The 18071-nt window shown below is 37.7% G+C and overlaps 1 pseudogene; it reads right to left on the bottom strand.

Annotated features, from left to right (window-relative positions):
- Window positions 1-14082: 14082 nt before the first annotated feature.
- Window positions 14083-15266, bottom strand: LOC125921518 (elongation factor 1-alpha 1-like; annotated as a pseudogene).
- Between the last annotated feature and the right edge of the window lie 2805 nt (window positions 15267-18071).

The raw sequence follows: 18071 nt of genomic DNA, 5'->3' as shown, positions 1-18071 counted from the left end.
AGCCTGGAGACTGCTTCAGATTCTGTGTCTTCCTTTCTCTCTTTGCCCCTCCCCTTCTCCTGTTCTTTCTCTCTCAAAAATAAATAAACATTAAAAAAATTAATGGGTCAACCAGTCTCAATTCTTGATTCTCTGGAATGTGATCTCAGTACCGTATCCTGAACAATTATTTTAAATAAGTTAAGACCAAGTCATCACTCTATTCAATACCTATAATAGCTTCAATTTTGAGGTCCCAAAGTCCTTACAAAAGCCTAGAAAGCCCTTTAGAATCTGTCCACCCCTCTAGCACTCTTCCCTGGGCATACCCTGACCTTCACCTCTTACCTGATGACTTTAACTCTTGTACAGAGACTCCTTTCTTCCAGCCTCCCTAGTTGCCTCACTGTCCTTCAATCATACCAGCATGCCCCTGCCTTGGTACCTTTGGACTTCCTTTATTTTCCTTCAATTTTTCTTTCCTAAAGATTTGCACACATGAACATTTTTCATAATTTCGTAAAAATTTATTTTGCAAGAGAGAGAGAGAACAGGGGAGGGGGAGAGAGAGAGGGAGAGAGAGAATCCCAAGCAGTTTCCACACATCAGCACTGAGCCTGACTCGGGGCTTGAACTCAGGAACCCTAAGATCATGACCTGAACTGAGACCAAGAGTTGGACGCTTCACCACTGAGCCACCCAGGCGCTCCTACAGATGAACGTTTTTTAAACTTTACTCAAATATCACCTTTGTGGTGGTCAAGTTCAAATTCATGACACTGCATCATACACTCCACGTGCTCCTTGTTTCCCCTCCTTTTTTTCCCATCATAATATTCCAATACAGGCTATATGTTTGTTTATATTTATTTGCCCATTGAGGATATAACCTTTCTGTGTGCCAGGACTTTGTCTTTCTGGTTAGCCCAGAACAGTGGCTGGCTCATTGAAAGTGATCGATAAATATATCCACAAAGAGTAACTGAATCCTTTTTAAAGACAATCGTCCAAGTTGCTTTTTCTGATGATTGAAATTAAAATAAGTAACTGTACAAACTGTACATTTGTATAGTTGATTAAAAGGAGATCCATATGCTGAAAAAAAAGATGTAACAAATACATGTGTTTGTGTTATTTTTCTCACAAAACTTAAACTTATCAATTCTTCTCTCTTTGAGGTATGAAGCCTCTATAAGCCTCTTGGCTACTTTTACAACCCAGGACTGTCCTTTTCAAAGGACCTGGGGGTCATGCTTTTGAAACACAATCATCAAGGAAGATAGAGCCTCTATTTGCCAGTCTGTAAGAGGGTAGAAACTTAACTTCAAAGAGTAACCTACTCCAAGTTGTAAAAAGATACCTTGTAAAGATAGAAGAAAGTTTACTTTATTTTGGGTAAAGCCAGTTAGTAAACTAAGATGCCCTAATATCCCTCCTGCAACCAAGGCTTTGTCTCATAAGAGCTGATTATCAGGACTTGATCTTTCCTCTGTCTCAGGTTGCTGGAGATAGTGTTGGAATGAAATCAATTTCTTTATTCATCTTATTACAGTCTTTGGAAAAGGGTGGCTCACGAGAAGACACTCCTGGGATCTACTTAACAAATGTTAATTTAACAAAGTTATAGCACGGGTCCATTAAAGAAAACTTGCTTAAAATAGTTTTTTCTGAAATTGATATAAATGCTCATTTTTCATAGAAATGAAAATCATTTAGCCCCATATTCCATAACCAATATATGAAATCTGGGAAGTGCTAAATTATATGTAGCTATGTTGAAGAAAGGTTTTTCCAAGCCTTTCATTTTTAAATTTGGCACTTAATGAATTTGGTCCTACAGAAATGAATTTTCTAACTCATTCTCATCAAATTATTGGTGAAGGTTTTGTGAAGGCAGAAAATACATGGATTGTGTATGAAACCTCACTGACAGCTGGAAAATTGAGTAGTTCAGACACTGTTATCCCACTTTTTTGCTCTCTCTCCTACTTTTTCATCCATCTTCAATATAAACTCCACTGGGACTCTTTTAAAGATTTTTTCAATTATGTATTTATCTCAGAGACTATCCCTCTAGCCCTGTAATCTCCACTTCCTTTTATATCACATTCACTTTCATTCAAGTATTTGATTTTCATGCTCAAATTCTCTGAAGTGAATGGCTTCTTCATATTTCATGATGTGATGCTATACCAGTGCATTCACAACCTAAAATTAAATTTTCCATTTTAACTCTATAACACTGTAAGTGCCCAGATAATCGTCCGCCTATTATTCTTTCTTATTCCCTTAAGGTATTAATCATTTTCAACTGTCCACTCCTCCCAGCTTTCTCTATTAGATTTTTATTGTGATTTATTTATTAACTTGCTACTGGCCATAAATTAATTTAATATTGCCTTCACAGGAAGAGACAAGAAGGGACAAAGATGTAGCATTTAAAATCAGTAGACTTAGTTTGTTACTGATGTGGATACAAAAAGAATATGCAGGAAAAAATGTTTCCTGGTTATTTTGTGCTATTATGTTTAGACCTGAAAGTGAGAGTTTTCACTCATATAACTTATTGCCTATCACCTTGGAGATCTGACTCCATCAGCTTTTCGTTATTTCTGCCACTTGCAGATTTGAAGTGGAAGGAGGTCTTTAAAACGGACAAGAGGATTTAAAAAAAAAAGAAGATTAATTGGTGTTTTGTGTCACACAGCCAGGTTATTTGTGCTTTCTGTGTCTTTGGGCTATTTTACAACTCTGTAAATTATAAAAAACTGATAATAATACAAATGGGTTTTATCCACAGAAATGCTGAGCATTTGTGTCCAGTAGAATGCAATTGATTATTGCTTTGTGGATAGACCATTTTTTGCATACATTTGCAAATCTATTTAAGCATTCTCTCACTGAATACAAGTGTGTGAATTTTTCAATTTTGTTTGAACTAATTTGTAACCTCTTACTGATTTCCTTATTAACTCATGAATTGAATTAAATCACGGACGGGTTCATTTCATATTTGTATGATATTCATCATTCTGCCCTCTTTTTAAACTTATTCTTGAAACAACAGTAAGGAAAAGCAGTTCACTGCCTAAAAGCAGTTCACTGTCAAGTGGCTTTGACCTAAGAAACATGCTAGCCAGGCACTAGGTTTCTAACCTCCTCCATGATTCAAGTATTAGGGTTCCCTTCTCCTACTGTTCTCTGGGCCAAAAGGTAAGGAGATGTAAACCCTATTACTGTTAATGGAGAATAACTCCAATAACGTTCAGTATTTAGAGTGTGTGTATATGTGTATGTGTATACATGTGTACATGCTTGAAGATGATATTGGAAATCAGCCTTCTTTATGTAGCTGCAATGTTCAGCCAGAAAATTTGGAGCCAGCCCAATCTCCAGACTTTGGAGGCTGCTCGAATCCCATTGAGAGCTAATGTAAGCGTCTTCCAACAAAAATGCAATGTTACTGACAGTGCTAGAATTCATTATAGCTTACTTTACAGCAATTAACATTATACAGATTCATCCTTAGTTTTTATAACATTAATTCCATTATTCACGTCAATAATGTCTATTGCAGAAGCTATACAAATACATATCACTCCCCCAGACTTAAAAAAAAAGACCTAACTTCCCAAAGCCACAGAATGGTTGTCAAACTAACATTTAACATTTTTATTTTTCATAAAGATATTTACTTTGACTCTTTTTTTTTGTATTCATTTTTTAAAAATTTACATCCAAATTAATTAGCATATAGTACAATAATGTTTTCAGGAGTAGATTCTGGTGATTCATCCCCTGTGTATAACACCCAGTGCTCAACCCAACACATTTCTTCCTTACACATTGATTCTTTTTATAGAGTTAATAAAATACTTTCATTTAGCAGGTGAAGAATGTTATCAAGAAACCATCCTGTCCTTTTTCCTTTGCTCTATGACCTCTCCCACTACGTTAAATCTCTGTTTTTCATTTCTGCCTTATAAACATCTCATAAAAACTACACATTCTCTCCATTCCCTGCCACTGGAATAAATCTGGCCACCTGAACCTTATTATCTGGTGTCCTATAAACACCTCTCTTACTCTTCATCTCCTCTTTCTGATGATTTTATAGGTTCTAGTCTTCTTTTTTTTTTATTTTTTAATGTTTTTTTTAATTTATTTTTGAGACAGAGAGAGACAGAGCATGAGCAGCGGAGGGGCAGAGAGAGAGGGAGACAGAGAATCCGAAGCAGGCTGCAAGCTCTGAGCTGTCAGCACAGAGCCCGATGCAGGGCTCCAACTCACAGACCGTGAGATCATGACCTGAGCCGAAGTCGGACGCTCAACCGACTGAGCCACCCAGGCGCCCTGGTTCTAGTCTTCTAAAACACATGGTCCAGACTCTTCATGTTACATATAAGATCCTTCTTGTCCTCTCCTCCAACTATTTTCTAAATTTCATCTAATGTACCCATTAGATTTTAGAGCATCACTCACCCAATTCACATTGCAGCCACTTTCAAAACAACCGGATCAATACATGATGCTCATCTTATACTGCAATCTTCATACGCTGATAAACTAAATAGTCTCAATGTTTGCTTCAAGTATCTCCAATTTTTATTTTTTTCTTATCTTATTACTTTACTTATCCTTCCCCAGAGGTTCTCACACCTGATGTGTCACCTTGGTCCTCTAGGAAGCAAAGGTTAAAAAGAAGTTAGAAGTAAAACCTGTAAGGGGTGCCTGGATGGCTCAGTTGGTTAAGTGTCCGACTTCTGCTCAGGTCATGATCTTACGGTTTGCGAGCTCGAGCCCCGCATCGGGCTCTGTGCTGACAGCTCGGAGCCTGGAGCCTGCTTCAGATTCCGTGCCTCCCTCTCTCTCTGCCCCTCCCCTGCTCATGCTCTGTCTCTCTCTGTCTCTCAGTAATAAATAAACGTTAAAAAATAAAATAAAAAAAAACAACAACAACAGAAGGAACACCTGTGAAAGCTAAAAGGAGCAGGAAGCAGAACAGGCCATATAAAGGCACCAGAATGCAATGGAGATCAGAAACCTGTGAGAGGGAAGGAGAAGGAAGATGATTGTACAAGGGAATCTCAGACTGTGATCCAGACCTGACAGCATACGAGACAACCCTTTGAGAAATTGCAGAGCAAAGATTACCCATTGTAGAATTTCTGTATTGAATAAAAATGGCCAACCCATACCTCCACCACACCTAGTCTGGACTTGGGCTGCTCAGGTGAAGTGTGGTTGGCTTAAAAACTGAGGTACGTCCCAAGGCTGTCAACGTTGTCAATGTTGAAGCTGAAGAGCAAATTCTTTGTTGAAAAAAGACTCCACCAGCACATGTCCTGAGACCATACCTGGCCAGCCTAAGACTTCTGTACTGTGTGATTTGGTACATTAAAAAAAATGGTCTCCTATGTTGATCTGGCATGGCATTTTGTCTGGCTCATTCTAGAGATGTATCTCTTAAGTCTGTAGATAGGTTACACTCATACTATCCCTACAAATTGGAGGCTCTCTCAATTTCATAGTTTTTATTCACTTGAATGGTTACCTGTTTAACACTGACAAACCAAAAGTCAACCTTTGGGATGATCACATGAACACTTTGGTGTGCAACTAAGTCGAACTATCTGCCGGTCACCTTCCACGAGAAACTGAAATTAATTCAATGAAAAATACATCTCTGGTAGCCCTATGTGGTAGAGTGGAACAGAGTTCACACTATTCACTACCCATCACTACATATTTTTATTCCAGAGCCCCTCTGTATGGAAATATTATACCTCACATCCACTGACAAACTTAGATCTATGACTTACTTTAGCAGATGAAATATGACACGAAGTGACATGAAGTACTTCTGAAGAAATGTCTCCGAAGCTATCAAAGTTTAACTATTACTCCTTATATATTTTTCTCTTCTGCAAGACTACAATGGTAGGGACTCAGATAGGGGCTGTCTAAAAATACAATTTAAGAAAATATGGAAAAGACGAACAACAAAGAAATCATGTATAAGCGTCTCACAATACACAGAGTAAAGGTAAAAAAAAAAAAAAAACTTTGTTATTTTAAAGCCATTGAATTTTTCTGAGCTGTTTGCTACTGAAGAATACCCTAGCCTATGAAGATTGACGCACTTGGCATTCACTGGTCAACGTTGGGGTTTCAGTATGGTGGGAGCAGGGGTTTGTATTCTGGGGCTAGTTTCTTGATATCCCATGTCTCTTCAGTAAAACAGAACAAGAATAAGACTTACTTTGTTTAGCTCAAACTCCATGTGTTGTCATAAACAGATGAGTTCAAACATGTAGGAAGAAGAATTCCAGAAGGATCCCTGGAACATAATGGAAGCTTCCAAGATGCTATCTGTCAGGTGCCACGGTGTCCACCAATGCTGTTGGTTCTATCCCTGGTCTTCCTATCACTACCGCAGCCCAATCAAAGACATTGGCTCGATCCTAATTTCCCAATTCTATCACTTACTAAATTTAGCATCTGGCATAATTTCTTTAAACAATTGAGCCTCGGTTTTCCCACATAAATTGCTTCATATGCATAAGTGTTTTATTAAATATTTAGATGACAACGAGTATATCAGACTTCTCTGGTGACCACCAGAGTCATTTTCCAAATGGGTTCATTTTCCAAATATTTTGATAAAGCAGTGGCTTTGTTTTGTTATTAACTTTGTTAATAACTATTAAGTTATTCACTTAACTAATGATCATATCTAGTGATTTTTTTATTGTTTTTCCCCCCTTTACTCTTAGACTGATAAAGGCAATCTGAACACTCTCAAACCTTTCAGTTCACCTTTTTTGGATATCCTAATATTTTATTTTCATACGTTTTCATGTATTTCTTGCTCTAAACAGAGGTCTAAATTAATCGTTTTAAATATCAACATATCTGGTAGAAAGGAAATTCTACAAAGTTGTATGCTAATTTGGCAAACACTTGAAAGTATCTGAATGGTCATAAGTTATGGTGCTTCAGGGAAAACTCTTTCTGGAAGCTATTCTTTCTACTGTCATATTTTCTTTTTTTTTTTTTTTTTTTTAATTTTTTTTTTCAACGTTTTTATTTTATTTTTGGGACAGAGAGAGACAGAGCATGAACGGGGGAGGGACAGAGAGAGAGGGAGACACAGAATCGGAAACAGGCTCCAGGCTCCGAGCCATCAGCCCAGAGCCCGACGCGGGGCTCGAACTCACGGACCGTGAGATCGTGACCTGGCTGAAGTCGGATGCTTTAACCGACTGCGCCACCCAGGCGCCCCTCTACTGTCATATTTTCAAGGCTGGAGAATAATACTCTGTTTCATTTCTTTTATCAGGAATAGTTAAATAAAAAGACAACCTTTGTTTCTTAGAAATCCTATAAATTTTATTTCCTTAATTTTTCCATGTCTATCCATACTTTCCACATAAAGCATCTTTCATCATCTGTGCATGACCTTGATATTCATTGCAACCTATTTTCCTGAATTCCACACAGGTTACAAATACATTGTTACCAAAACCAAAGCCGAACAAAACAAAACCATATTTTTCAACATAACATCATTCAAAGGCGAGAGAAAACAAAGTACAAAGTCTGATGTGAAGTTAGCTTTTCTGATACTCTTGTGTCTCTTCATATCATATAAATCTTTTGCCTTTTAAGTTAGCTTCTATGCTAGGCTTTTTAGATGTTAAATGTTAAATAGTTTCCCATTATTCTCTGACTTTCTGGCCTCCTTGACTTCAATTTCTCTTCAAATTCATCTACACTCTACTAATGTCAAAGTTACCTTCATAAGAATTAGAATTAATTATTACACTTTCCTGAGTTCAACCTCCATAGACCCGCTAACATTAACAGGCCAAAGGTAAAAGTACTTCACAAGAGCTATTTGTGAAAAGCTTTCATGAAGTTGCCTTTTCGTTTGATTCCTGTGATGCCATCTACTTCTGCTTATTCTTTAGATCCTTCTCGATTCCTTTCCTTAGACCTTTAAATATGGAAAGTGCGTTCTCCACAATTTTGTCCCTTCTGTCTGCCCTCCAACTTTTGTACTTTTCCCGTAGAAATCTCAACTGCTCACCAGCTGTTTGGGGTTAAGGTCATCTACAGCCCTAAACATTTTCCCAGGTGTCACTTCTGTGTTTTTTAATGATCTGGCCAGTATCTCCTCATGAATGGTCTAAAAGTGCCTCATATTAATTGTGTTGAAAAGAAAACTGGCAGAGCACCTGAGTGGCTCAGCACGTGACTCCTGATTTCGGTGCAGGTCATGATTTCACGACTCTGAGATCAAGCCCCACGTGGGGCTTTGTCCTGAGTGCAGAACCTGCTTAAGATTCTCTCTCTCCTGCTCCCTCTCTGCTTTCCTTGGATCCATTATTGGCATTATTGACACCATTAGTGTCTTATGACATAGATTTAAAATTCTTATTGAAGTGTGGAATTGGAAGAAATCTTATTATCCAAGCCATCTCTCAGAATGCCTAAATTTCCTCAACAAAATTGACTTCTGTCCAAAGTATCTGTGAACTCAGCAATTATAGGTTAAGTTGTATGTTTATGTATTTTCTCAGTACGACATTTCAAGCTTTGCCATGAAAGAGAGTTAAAGCCAATGGACTAGACTCATCCTTTTCTTTTTTTCTTCACTATCTTTCTTTCTTTCTTTTTTTTATTCAATTATTTCCAAATTCTGTCAATTCATTCTCCCGGGTATTCCTCAAATGCAAACCTTTTCCTTTTCCTTTTCCTTTTACACCATCCTCAATTTTAGCCATATTCCTGGATATTCCCTCTGTACTACTGCTGCTCTAATTCTCATATAAAAGAAATAGGGGGTGCCTGGGTGTCTCAGTTGGTTAAGCGTCCAACTTTGGCTCAGGTCATGATCTCATGGTCCGTGAGTTCGAGCCCCACGTCGGGTTCTGTGCTGACAGCTCAGAGTCCAGAGCCTGTTTCAGATTCTGTGTCTCCCTCTCTCTCTGACCCTCCCCCATTCATGCTCTGTCTTTCTCTGTCTCAAAAATAAATAAACATTAAAAAAATTTTTTAAATAAAATAAAAATAAAATAAAAGAAAGAGACCTAGCCAATGAACATTCAGGACAACAATCCGAGATGCTGGAGACAGAGAAGCTCACAGAATTTTCTTCCTAGTGGTATTAGTTTCTTATTGCTGCTATAAAAAAATTACCATACATTGTGCCTTAAGACATATTTGTTATTGTACATAAAAGTGTACAACAGGTCAGAAGTTCTAAATTCAATATGTTTTTTTTTACAGAGGCTTTTTGGGAGAATCCATTTATTTGCTTTTCCAGCTTCTAGAGGCTGCCTACAGCCTCAGCTTATGGTCTCTTCCTTCACCTTCCGAGCCAGCAATGTAACATCTTCAAATATTCAACTTTCTCTGTGTGTGTGTGTGTATGTGTGTGTGTATGTGTGTGTGTGTGTGTGTGTGTGTGACTCCCTCTGTCTCTCTCTGTCTCTATCTTACTCACAGGCTTCCTATAAATTCCAAGTTGGTGAGAAGATATGACGTGAAAATGCTGTGATCTAGGCTAAGAAACTGGAGGCTGTATCTAAGAGATGGCAGAATTCACCACCAGGAGTTTTTACGAGTCTAACAGGACTCTGGTTAAGGTGATTTTTCTAACACCTTAATTAATTTCTGCTATTAATTCCTGGAACAGAACTTTTCCTATGCCCCAGTCTCCCAGAAGAAACTCTTATAGCCACATAGATTTGTTATCATTTTCACCAGAACTTTCTGGATATCCTCTTGTCTAATTGGGGATGCTGTATCTAATCTAATTGTATCTTGTCTAATTGGGGATGGGTATCTTCTTTCACTTTTGAGTAGATTTTAATTCCCTCTAGAATTTAGATTTTTTTTTTTAATATTATTCGCCTAAGTTTCAATTTTTTCTCATATCTGGGGGCAGAGCTCAGAAATCCAGACTTCTGGCAAAGCCTTGATAACTGTAATAGTCCCTTAATTCACTTTTCCGTCTGCAGTATCTCCCCAATCTTTGCCTCTCTCATGCTTCTGCTTGTTTAAACTGCTTTGATAAAATGTTTCATGTCTCTTTCTTAGGAACAATTAAGGGTTTTCTACAGCCTCCCAAATGATATATAAGCTACCTGTCATTGAATTCAGGACCCTCTACGATCTGTCCTCAAAACTAACGTTAGAGACTTAACTTACATATTTCTCTATACAGAGCTTACTTCTCACAAGGGAGATACAGCACATTTTTAACTTCTGCTCGTCATTTAGCTCGTATGTGTAAAAGTACCATTTGAAAACCGTGTACAATCAATTATATGAGGTAAGAGTCACTGCACCGTGAAATGGGGTCTCCTCATTACCCATAATAATTTCTGCTCATGAAGTTTGATAGGTTGACCATAAATAAAGTATTCAGGTGGCGTGTATTTCTTTGGCTATGGGAATCAGGAACATACATTTATAAGCTCATGTAGCTTTCATCAGTGACTTGTTCCTTCCTTACAAACCTTTGCTGTCAGGTGAGAGGTCAATGCCACATAACACAGTAACCTGAAAAAAATGCCTTCAGATTCTTCAAAAAGAATAAACTGCTCTCCAGAGGTCATTTTAAATGTGGCCTAAATATTTCTATTCACATTTTGCAAGTGGTCACTCCTAAAAATAATCGACCTTGCTAGAAATTTTCATTGTTTCAAAAGGTGAAGCAATGGTAGAACTTTCTATTGTATCATTATAGGACTCTTGGACAAGAGCTCATCTCTTTCTTTCTGTCTTTCTGTCTTTCTGTCTCTTTCTTTCTTTCTGTCTTTCTGTCTTTCTTTCTTTTACTTTCTTCGAGAGAGAGAAAGAGAGAGTGAGAGCACACACACACACACACGCACACACACACGAGCAGAGGAGGAACAGAGAGAGAGGGAAAGAGAATGCCAAACAGGCTTAACATGGTCAGCAGGGAACCCGAGGTGGGACCTGATCTCATGAATCCTGAGATCATGACCTGAGCCGAAATCAGACACTGAGTCAGTCGCTTAACTGACTGAGCCACCCAGGCACCCAAGAGCTCATCTCTGAGATCAAATTCTTTGGCTGTTCTCTGAAAATGCTTATATGTGCAATAGATCTATAAATAAAAGCATTAGGTTTATTTTTCCCTCATGCTGTTCATAGATCATAGTACAAACTGCCAACATGTCATTTATGTCCTTATCTTTACTCACTGGTAGAACCAGAACTGAACCTGAGAGAGTACTGTAGAAGTTTAGTTGCCCATGCTATTCATCAAAATGTCTGTCTGGAAAAAAGAAACTCGTTGCCATGAGAAATAATACTTTGGTTTTTCAGACCTCCACGGAGAGAAAATATCCAGCGTTCACAAAATTCAGGCAATGTAAATTAGCAATGTCTCCAGCTCCCCTTGTTCAACAATAGTAAGTACTCAGGGAAGTGTGTAAGTATCTTGGAAAATAAATGGGAGGTTGGTGACTTCTGCACAAAGTCTCCTCTAACTAAGGAATGTCATTTAGTTAAAAATAGTATTAGTGACTGAACTTAGGGATACATTTGTTATAAACTAATTTAAAATGCTTATTTAAATCTGGGATAAATATCATAGACTACATAGTAATTCAGAAGGTCTAAAATGTTTCTTTTTTTAAAATTTCTTTTTATTTATTTCTGAGACAGAGAGAGACAGAGCATGAGTGGGGGAGGGGCAGAGAGAGAGGGAGACACAGAATCCGAAGCAGGCTCCAGGCTCTGAGCTGTCATCACAGAGCCCGACCCAGGGCTCGAATTCACAAACCTTGAGATCATGACCGGAGCCAAAGTCGGTCGCTCAACCGACTGAGCCACCCAGGCACCCTTAATGTGTTAATTCTAATACAACAAAAATTATTGGTATAATTATTGAAACTAAATGAAATGGAAACCTTTATGATTCTTGAAACAAAGCAAGAAAGGAGGAAAAAAGAATAAAAAGGAAAAAGGAGGTAATGTGCCGTATTAGACAACATGCTAATTATAAGTATCTTGTTTTATTAATTTTATGATAATTGAATTAAGTCACAATTACATAGGAATTTTTTTCTGTGTAATCTAAGTGATAAGTGATATTTGTATCGATCAGGCCCAAAGATAAACTGATAATATTGTTTTTTTAAATTATTTCCCATGTATCTAATAAACTGAAACTAATCAAAGCATTAAATAAAATATGTCCAGTCCCAAAACCTTGACCTTGAAACCCATTGTGTGTGTGTATGTGTGTATATATATATATGTGTGTGTGTGTGTATCTGTGTGTGTGTGTGTGTGTGTGTATACATATACACACGTCACTGAGCAATAAGAAATAGCTTGTAGACTAGATAGATTCATAGGTGTAGATAATTTTAATGGGTAAGAGATTTTCATGACCTGCCTGAAGACAATATTGATGGCTTTCCCAAAACTCTCCCAGTGAGAAAGAGAAAGCTACTGTATTGACAAAAATTTTCTACCGAAGAATTCGTGGCATCACTAAATTGATAGGGACGTTATTTTAAATGCAAAATAGATACATTTCCTTATTTGAAAATGTCTTCAAAGAGCAAACACTTTTTTAAAAACAGACATATTTAAGAGCACCTGGGTGGCTCAGTCAGTTAAGCACCTGACTCTTGATTTCAGCTCAGGTCATGATCTCACAGTTCGTGAGTTTGATCCCTGTGTCAGGCTGTGCGCTGACAGTGCAGAGCCTGCTTGGGATTCTCTCTCTCCCTCTCTCCATGCTCCGCCCCCGCTGGTGCTTTCTCTGTCTCTCTCAAAATAAATAAACTTAACACAGAAACATAACATTGAATCTATACTACTTTAAACATATACAAACTCAGTTTCAAATTCCAAGGACGAAATTAGAAAAAGATATTTAAGACGGAAGGGAATATTAAGACTTTCACATATCTTTAGTATTGTTAGCTAAACTTTTGTAGGATAGTTGGGTTACTTTCAAGATAGACAGTTTATTACCTTCTCAATTGTGTAAATAATACCGCAAGCAAAAATTAGAAATATCCCTTAATTAGGTCAATGCTATTTTTATTTATTCTAACTTTATGTTTTTTCAATATGTACACCCTACTTTATATTTTTAGATGTCATGTTTTAAATCTAAAATGATTAAATGGTATTTATTAATTTGTGTCTTGTAGCTGAATAAAGTTTGGGGATTTCAAGGAAGTTATATATATACCAAAACCACACAACTACTGGAAAAGGAAAACTTTTTTTGAGATTATACCAAAATATTTACTCAATATCGATGTCACTACAAAAAATCATATGAAACATACAGCCATTAACATTACAAATCTCTGCTTCTTACAACGTAGCTTACATATAGGCAAAATTACTCTTTGCTTGCTTGTCCTAATCTATGAAGTATTGCAACAAACACACCCCCTCCCATAGCTTTCCATTGTACGCTTAAAACATAAATGATTCCTCCCCTTTGGAAAGGTAAATAAACTTTCAATTCCCACCTCCCTAAAAACGTTTACTCATAATTACAAATGCTGAAGTTTCAGCAGTGAAATACCAGAAATAGACTAAGAACAACTGGTCTTTTCTTTTCATCTAAGTCATGCTATAGAAAGATACAGTGGTGATGGTAAGAAGGCAAAGGCTTTTCACTAAATTGTGTTGCAACAGGTTTCAAAATCCTGTGTCAGATGTTTGGACAGGTTGCTTCCATTAAGAAGTACTGATTTTAGTCTACAGCCATACCACCCTGAACGCGCCCGATCTCGTCCGATCTCGGAAGCTAAGCAGGGTCGGGCCTGGTTAGTATTTGGATGGAAGAAGTACTGATTTTAAAAGGCAACAATTTAAAATCTTTTCACACACACACACTCACACACACACACACACACATAAATGGTCCACAAAACATTTTCCTTTCCTTCTGAAGATTTTAGGATGTAAAATGAAACATTAACCAGTCTTTTCCTATTAAACTTAAATGGCCAATTGAGACAAGCAGTTCAGAGACCATTCTTCCAACACTGATTAAGACTGTGGTGACATGTACCAGGGAAGCTTTCGTTATGCTTTCTGAACTTTGGGGGCAGACTTGGTGACCTTGCCAGCTCCAGCAGTCTTCTTGTCCATTGTTTTCATGACACCCTCAGCAACTGCCCATGCCATGTCACGAAATCCCAAACCCAGAGGAGCATAGAGAAGGTCTCTAAACGCTTGGGCTCTCCAGGAACCATTTCAATAATGGCAGATCACCAGACTTCAACAATGTGGGGCCATCTTCCAGTTGGTTTCTCCCCATAAAGTCAATTCATTTTCTACTTCATCTCAGCAAAATTACAAGCAATGTGAGGTGTGAGACTTTTTTTGCATTAAAGGAAATTCTCATTAACCATATATTGTTCATAAATGTCCCTTTTTTAAAAAAGTCAACTTTCTAGAGGAGTACAATTCTCATGAATGACTTCAGCTTTGCATCGTGAGCCTTGTAGTAAAAAAATCATTTTTTTTACAGTATGATACTTTCCAAATAAACTCTTTTAAAATAGTCTAGTCTTTCCTTAAATGTTACAATAAAACAGATACGAAATAGACAACAAAGTACAGTTTGTGTTTACAAAAAAAGCTGTACGGACAAACAGATTTAGGTTATAAATGTATATGTGCACCTGCATAGGTGCATACCCAGCATTAATTTGGTCTGGATGCTTCAGAAGAATCATTTGAACCTTGAAGTCAGCTGCTTCTCTTGGTGGGTCATTTTTCTCTGTCACCAGCCATATGTCCCAGTAGGTATGTTTGACAGATGCCTTCTTGACACTGAAGCCTGCATCTGCCCCCAGGAAGAGCTTTACTCAAAATTCCATGGTGCATTTTAACAGACTCCACTTCATTTGTAATGCTGACTGGAACAAAGGTGACCACCATGCCAGGGTTGAGAACACTGTTCTCTCTTCAGCCCACAGGGATGGGACCCATAGTACCAATTTTGTAGATATCCTAGATGGGCAGAAGGAAGATCTTGCCCTTTGGACATTTGTCAGCAGAATGCAACACAGAGCTTCCAGCAGTGTGGTTCCATGGGCATTTCCATCTTTATGGGTGGCTTTCCATTCCTTGAACAAAGGTGTATTAGTACTTGAGTCAAGCATGTTGTCACCGCTTCAACCAGAAATTCACAAAAGTGTTACTGTATTGAGATTATACATGATATTATGCATGAAGATAGAGTTAGCTTTTCTCTTGGCCATGGCTGTTCCAGTTGTTCCATCGTATCACCAAGAAAGTCTGGAACCATGGCACTAAACTTGACTTACGAGAAGGATTGCTCGAGAAGGATGCTAAATAGCAGTAGGACTAATCACCTGTTATTTAGAGCCCACCCAAATCTCCTCTGATCAAACCCTGTAATAGCTCATCTCATTATTATTAAAATTCTGTAAATAATAATAATAATTTCCGGGCGCTTGGGTGGCTCAGTCGGTTAAGCGTCCGACTTCGGCTCAGGTCATGATCTAGCAGTTCGTGAGTTCAAGCCCCACGTCAGGCTCTGTGCTGATGGCTCAGAGCCTGGAGCCTGTTTCAGATTCTGTGTCTCCCTCTCTCTCTGACCCTTCCCCGTTCATGCTCTGTCTCTCTCTGTCTCAAAAATAAATAAACGTTAAAAACATTTTTTTTAAATAATAATAATTTTCTTCCTCTTCTTCTTCTTCTTCTTCTTATTATTATTATTTATATAGCCTGGTTTTAGTTGAGAACTTGCCCCTAGGCTCCGCTGAGCCCAAAGTGTCTTGCACATATGTTGATAGTACTTTTGCATAGTCTGATTTGTCTCTATACAATTGTTTGTAAGTACCTGCAGTACCCAATCCTGTGTGATAGCTGCAGTTGGCATTGTAGGAGGAATAAATGAAATTATCCTTTGATGCATGTTTGCGTCGCAGACCGCCCTTGGTTTGACGTCGCACACACTGACGGAAGACAGTATAGACGTAAGGTTGGAGACATAAAGGTGCCTGCGTGGTTAAGTGTTTCTTGATTTTGGCTCACCGCTTATGAGATCAAGACCCAAGTCGGGTTCAGTGCTGACAGCACAGCTCCTGCTTGGAATTTTCTCTTTCCCTCTCTCTTTGCCTCTCTCTTTCTCTCTCTCTCTCTGTCTAAAATGAATAATTAAATGAGTAAATAAACATTAAAAGAGTTGGAGAAATAACTCAATTAGGCTTTTTTTTTAAGTTTTAAAGAGAGAAAATTACCAAGAATTCTCATGGACTCCCTGGGCTATTTCAGTGAAAAATGGAGGAAAAAGAAGAAGAAGAAAAATACCAAGGCTGCCAAAGATCCTTTTTAAAATGCAGAGACCTGATTCCAAAATGGAGTCAAGAAGGCATACTACCCTTTGATACTGAGATTCTTCTGAGGCTGCAAAAAGATTAAGAATGCTTGTGCATTTGGACTCATTTTATGATGATACCAAAGTATCACTTAATTTTACATCTTTGGCCAAGTGTTACTCATGCTTTGATAATAAGGATTCCTTTTGGACTCCTTCTGACCCTATTGTTGGGAGGGCAGGATAATTTGTGGTAGACTATTAGCTCAGGTCCTCCAAATGAGATTCAATTCTGGGAAAATATTTGAAATTATTTTGCAAAGAGAAAGCAAGATTAAAACACTGAATAACTTTGAGACAATTAAACTGGTGAAAACATTTCTATAGTTGGTTTCAAATGAAATAAAATAGGAGATAGGTGAAGTCGCTATAAAAATTTTAAGAGATTACAGTAAATATTAGATGGTCTGGCTGGTCCATCAACTCCTTAGACTATAAAACTACTGGAACAAATTCACTCAAATTTTCCTCACCTAAATGAGCTTTTAAAATGTGATGATAACACAAATATGGAAACTATGGTCTCTTCAGAACAAGTACTGATTAAAATGGTGTGAAATAAAAGACAGAATTACGATTCTGTGTGATGGGTTGATAAGGGTCCCTTGACACAGGAATATGAGAGATCTGAGAAAAAATTACATTGATATGGGTTAAATGCCTGAGGATGATACAGAAACTATGGGATACTATTGCTCAATGTACTCATAACCAAATTGGCTAAGGGAATTATTTACTAATAAAATAGTTAAAGGACTGACATGCTTCTGTTAGGGAATATGGTGACCCAATTCTGGAAGGCTTACATGTAGAAATGACTCAAAGTAGAAACTGATGAAGGAGAGTATTGTATTCTAATGTATTACCCCTAATGTAGTACCCCAGACAGTACTATGAGAATAGATATGATGTCTGAATGTGAGATTTTTCTCCCATACTTTTCTCCCATTAACAAAAAGAAAGCCATGTCAATCTGCTGTTCACTTGTTTAAATGTGGCGTACTAAATGGACATCTTTAGAATTACCTAAACCTACTCAGGGACTTTATTTATTTATTTACTTATTTATTTATTTATTATTTTTTTAACGTTTATTCATTTTTGAGAGACAGAGCATGAGCGGGGAAGAGAGAGGGAGACACAGAATCTGAAGCAGGCTCCAGGCTCCGAGCCGTCAGCACAGAGCCTGACGTGGGGCTTGAACTCACGAACCATGAGATCATGACCTGAGCCAAAGTCGGACGCTCAACCGACTGAGCCACCCAGGCGCCCCCTCAGGGACTTAATTTAAAACAGTGTAGGACATTTGGGTGTCATCAAGGGATTTTTGCTTTATTTAAGAATATTTTAGTTTTACTTGAATTAGTACCCTAAGAGACATGTTTAATATTCCAGTATTATCTGTGAGGAAAGCTAATAAATCCTGGAGTTTACTTGTAAGGTATAAAAGAATTATACGAAGTGTTGCCTTAGTAGTATTCCATATTCAATATGGTTTTAACAACTGAAACTACACACCATGCTAAAGGAGATCAGTATTTTGTGAACAATTTGGTTAGTTGGTTTTTTTTTGTTTGTTTTTTTTTTTTTTTTTTTTATCCCAGTTCTTATATCAAAAGGAAGCCAAACTAATTTGTATTTGTGTGGAATGGAACCCAAAAAA

This window comes from Panthera uncia, chromosome C2, assembly GCF_023721935.1.
Source record: "Panthera uncia isolate 11264 chromosome C2, Puncia_PCG_1.0, whole genome shotgun sequence".
In the NCBI taxonomy this organism is placed as follows: Eukaryota; Metazoa; Chordata; class Mammalia; order Carnivora; family Felidae; genus Panthera; species Panthera uncia.
This window is presented reverse-complemented; position numbering and strand designations above follow the sequence as displayed.